The 5,566-nt window shown below is 41.5% G+C and overlaps 1 pseudogene; it reads right to left on the bottom strand.

Moving 5' to 3' along the window:
* Positions 1 to 1,535: 1,535 nt before the first annotated feature.
* Impdh2-ps1 (inosine monophosphate dehydrogenase 2, pseudogene 1) lies at positions 1,536 to 3,072 on the bottom strand (annotated as a pseudogene).
* Positions 3,073 to 5,566: the final 2,494 nt, after the last annotated feature.

Below are 5,566 nucleotides of genomic sequence, written 5' to 3'. Positions count from 1 at the left end.
CAGATCCAAGTAGTTAAAATATACTGTAAATGTTTGAATTTTTTCAGAAAAATAAGTGAAAAATATTACTTAAGAAACTTTTTCTTTCATTGTGATTTTAGAAAACTGTCATGTATGTACACATGAAATATTACAGATTAATTTTACTATGATTTTATTTGTTCATATTTATATAAACATGTTTGAATATGTAATTGTTCATTTATTTATTCATTGTGTATGTACTCACGTATATAATTAAATATTCACTGTATATATACAAAGCTTATATATTCATTTCAGCACGACTTTGTAGAAGCTAACACACACACAAAAATACAAACATGCAAAGAAAGATGCAAAGCCCAATGTTATAGACTTCTCCTTTCCAGACAAAAGTAATCACAACTTGGTGTATGAACTCAGCAGGCAGAACCCTGAGACTAGTCAGGGTTACACAGTAAGACCCTGTCTCAAATAAAGCTAAACTTAAATAAAAATAAATACAGTGGCATTTGCGAAAGACTATCTATTTGTACTATACCGTTTTTAGTAGTTTATTTACTTCCAGGATCCTACATGGGAAATGGGAAAATTCATAATGAGTTGATTATGAATCTCCTTCCTCCTCCAGGATGCCTGAGGTAAGATTGTCTTGAACCTCGCAAACATTGCCTGAAGCAGTATGAAAAGGTAGATAGATGGAGGCCTTATGGCAATACTTACATGGAAGGCACACACCCTTTGTCTACATTAATTGTCACAAGTAACCTGAAATTAAAGGATTTTGTTCTGCTACTTTGATTAAAGAGTAGGATTCAGCTATGTTACCAGAACAGGCTTGTGTGATTAATGAGGCACTTAATTAAAATACATCCCAAACTCAGTTGCGCAGTGATAGTCTGACTGACATTTGATTATATAACAGTGAAACAAAAATCCTCTCTGAAAACCGCACCTGATGTTGTTTTAGGGCCTTATGCATAGAGAAGTTCTTAGCATTATTGTTTTGAATTTTTTTGTGGATCTTTAATAAATCTGAGCATGAAGAAGATAATTGCTTCATAAGTCAGGTCTTTGCGCTGCAGAGATAAGATAATAAACACCATAAGCTACAGCACATCCAATTTTCTTTGCGAGGATGCTGACACATCGTGTGTAGTTGGTTTCTGTACACACCTTTCCAATAGGTTAGGACCGAGCAGAGAGAAAGCAAAATGCTTCTATGGAACTTGGAGTTCCCTGGTGGAAATCTGCAGCTTTTTGAAAGCTGGGTCTATTTTAATAGAGGACAGAATTTCAAAAGCCAAGCATGTGCTTTTATAGACTATTTTTCAAATCCTTATGATCTGAGGGTGTGAGGTCAAGAGCTCTGTAGGGATCTGCTTGGGACAGAACACCTTGGAAGCTACTCCAAAGAAAGCATTTACTCGTTGAAAAGAAAATGATCCTTAAGACATATATGCAAATAAGGTCAGGTGGGGATAGGGTGAAAATTGACACCATTACGCTAGGTTTTTTGGTTTTTTTTTTCCCCCAAACTTTTATTGAAAACTTCAAGGCATATACTGGATCTGTTTCCAGAAAAGCCGCTTCTCGAACGAATGGAGACTGTGGACGCCACCTTGCATCTGAGCTGAGGATGTTCTCTCCTCAAATTTAAGTTTCTCAGAGTATATCATGGCTCTGACTTGGGTTAAGCTCTTGGCACCTATATCCTGACAGGATGCTGGATGCCAGCAATCAAGTAAGGAACAAACTTGGGGATAGACCCTTTGTCTTGCACTGCCCCCGAAACGGCCACTTTGATTTTGTCAGCTTCACTGAAATACCAGTTCTGGCTGCCGAGATGCTTGTCCATGGCATCAAGAGACCCCATACCGCTATACCTCTTCAGCTGGATCCCATTTGATAAGAAGTACTCACCAGGAGCCAAGAGGGAGCCCATCATGACTGTAGAAGCCCCAAGAGCCAAAGCTTTGGCAATATGACCCACATTTTGGGTTCCTCCATTAGGATTAACCAGAACACCAAAGTGACGTGCATACTCAAGAGACCTTGTTCATGGCTGTTGCTTGGGGCTGACCACAGGCCAACACTTCCTGGGTGAGGCAGATGGAACCACTTCCCATGCCGACTCACAGAGCGTCCACACCTGCATGTATGAAGTTCTTGGCTTGAGCAGCAGTGACTACATTACCTCCAATGACCTGGAGATTGGGGTATTTTTCCTCGATGTATTGATCATATTGATTTGAAAAATGGAATTTCCCTGGGAAGAGTACAAAACCGCCACATCCACACCAGCAAGGGCCAATAAGTCCAGCCGATCTTTGTCATCCCCATGGGTGCCAATGGCTGCCCCATACAGTAGTTGCTTTTTGGCATCTTTGGAAGCCAGCGGATAGTCACGATTCTTCCTCATTGCCCAGGCAATGATGGCTACCAGCTCATCCTTCTCATTCACAATTCATTCCCTTTTTATGGCACTGCAGAATTTCATTTGCCTCTTTCGGAGTGGCGCCGGTAGGGGCTACCACCAAATCTTCTCTCTGAAGATGGTCATGGTCTCTTCTGAGAAGCAATAATGCTCTTCCTCCTTGAGGAAATCAATGTCCCTCGAGGAGATTATGCCCACCAATTGACTCTCAATCTGACCTGTATCTGTGATGGGGTTACCACAGAAGCCATGCTTGGCTTTGACCTCAAAAACATCGTGCACACGGTCCATAGGACTAAGGACACAGGGTCAGTGATGAATCCCTGTTCGTATTTCTTCACTTTCCGAACTTCGTTGGCCTGGAATTCAGGTGTGCTGTTGTGATGGATGAAGCCAATACCTCCTGTAAGCACCATTGCGATGGCCATTCCAGCCTCTGTGACAGCGTGCATACGTGAGGAAACCAATGGGGTCTTCAGTGTAATCTTCTTACAGCAGAGGTCAAGTCCACCTGATCTGCAGTGGAGTCGATATACCCAGGAAGAGTGAGAAAATCATTGTAGGTGAGGCCTTCCTTGCAGTTGTAGAGCTGCTGTGCTGTGAGCCCGTACTCGCACATAAGAAGTGCTTCCGCGAATCAAGTAATCCACCATGACCAACGAGCAACACGGACACGCACCTCCAAGGATAGCCCCGCACAGGCCTCTGCCATCTGGACCGCACCGATATGAACTCCATTACACTAGTTTTAAACAGAAGTTATTTAGATGCATTGGAGTTTGTAGTATGGGCTGGCCTTGAGATGGGTACCCCAGGTTGACTTAAAATCTGCAGTTCCCCTGTCTCAGCTGTCTAAATGCTAAGATTATAGGCATAGCACCATCTTCAGCTTGAGATTAGAGTCTTAGTAGATATAATGATGTATAGCATGTATAAATTACTTGAACTAAATCACTGTACGAAGAATATCAGCTCAAGATGCGCCCAAAAGGAGACTTATTTATTTTTGTGCTATTTGATTGTAAAACTACCTTTTTGCACGTGTTCTATTGTGATAAATTATTATATAATCTTTAACTGTTCTCTAAGTTTTGTACCTAAAGAAGGTATTTTTCCTGCCTGTGAAAGTGTGATCCATTTTGGAAAAAAAATTGCAACCATTCCTCCTGATATAATTTTTACTGCAAATTAAAAAGTGGTCATTTGCTGGCCCAGCTGACATCAGATCCATAGAGCTGTTTGCATTAAATTTGTATTTTCTTTACCACAGGTATCCAACTCAGGACTTCTGGGGACACTACCGAAGCAGAGATTTGGTAGAGAGCATCCCTATGCAACTTGACACACCTAGTAGGAAAATGCTTCCTTATCAGGAAAGTCAAGGAAACAACACAATAAAACCAGATAGCAGAATGTGTGTTGAGAACAGGAGGTGGTTTGGCAATCTGTTGAGGATTCAGGCCCCCAATCCTCAGGAAGCAAAGCTTTGTTACCCTCTGAGCACACTGGTATTTCATTGTCTTTATCACAACTAAAGTGGTGAATTGACTCAAATCCATTTGACTGACAAAGGTTTTAATGTGGCTTAATATTAGGGAGACAAGTAGCTGGCAAGAGCTCCTTCTTCCCAGGAGGCAATTACTTAAATGAAAGACATAGGTTTAATTAAGCACTCAATTGGTTATGCAATTATAATTGGGATAAATATTCAAAAGGAGATTACAATGTGCAATCGACGGGTCCAGGGGAAGTGTGGTTCTGAGAAGTTTAACTTCCCAAGGTCATAAAGACCAATCAACCCAGCAGACGCCTGAAGCCAGGTGCAGTCCTAGCGCCTCCTCTCATTTCTTGCTTCCAACTACACAAATCCAGTATTGGCACAAAGCACCATGTGAGGAGAAACGAGAAAGGGGTGCATTGGATTTCCTATAGAGACAATAACCAATCACTACAGTTTGCAATGTCAGTGACATAACCATCAGGAATGGCTTTCCTTACAGCTCAACAGAAGCCTAGCAGAGACCTCATTAGCTTAAAACCGTGCTGTTAAGTCTGTGTCTCCTCTGGGGTCTGTGAGGAACATTCTCTTTGCCTTTGCCACTGAGCAGTATGCGTCTGATTTCTTTCTTTAGCACACTGTCTTCTTCCTTCAACTTAGGGCAGTGGTCTGTGAGTACTTCTTCATTGTTCACCACCCTGACCTACTCTCCGGATTCTGTGTTCCATTTTTCTGTTTAATATTTTCACATTTTATTTTATTAGTGTTTGAGCTGTGGTGCGTGTGTGTACATGGATGTGTGCATGTGTGTACACATGCATGTTTGTGCATGAGTGTGTCTATATGTGTGCATGTGTGAGTATGTTTGTGTGTGTGTGTGTGTGTGTGTGTGTGTGTGAGAGAGAGAGAGAGAGAGAGAGAGAGAGAGAGAGAGAGAGAGAGAGAAAGAGAGAGAGAACACCACCCCTCAATGCCCTGCTGCAGGTAAGAAGACAACCTTTCCTTTTACCATGAGAGTGCCAGGGACTGCCCTCAGGTTATCAAACTTGGCAGTAGCATAATTTATTGATAATATATATGTACATAAACACATCAAGTAAAAATGCCTACATCTATTAATACAACCCATTTCATTTGTATAACAATACCAGTATGGAAATACTCTATGGCTAACTAATAGATAATCAATTAGGAGGCTCTTTCTTGAGGAACACTGTTTCTCCTGCTCTCTGACTCTCCATTTACCCTTAGTTCTTTGTCTAGGGTTGAAGCACCATGAGTGTTTCCTTCTTGTGTTAGCATGTATGTGTCCCAATTGTTCAAATCTAGTTTAGGAAACCATGTTGATGTGACTTCATGGGCGTAGTTTCTCTGACTTTCCTAGGAGAGACCTCATGGCAAACTTTCTGTCCCTCTGTCTCTTACAACATTTCTGCATGTGATGGTTCCTGAGCTTTAGGTGAAAGAATTGGGTTGTGGATGGATCGGATATCCACGGAGCCATCTTTCTGCCCCCTACACACTTATTTCCATTCGTTATGGCACTTTTGATGTTACTCAGCTAAACTGGATAGCCCATACAAATCTTTTCATTTTAAGGGGACATGTTTAAATACATTATCTCCATCTTCAGTCTTGCTTCCCCTCAG

The sequence above is a fragment of the Rattus norvegicus genome, chromosome 4 (assembly GCF_036323735.1).
Source record: "Rattus norvegicus strain BN/NHsdMcwi chromosome 4, GRCr8, whole genome shotgun sequence".
Classification (NCBI taxonomy): domain Eukaryota; kingdom Metazoa; phylum Chordata; class Mammalia; order Rodentia; family Muridae; genus Rattus; species Rattus norvegicus.
This window is presented reverse-complemented; position numbering and strand designations above follow the sequence as displayed.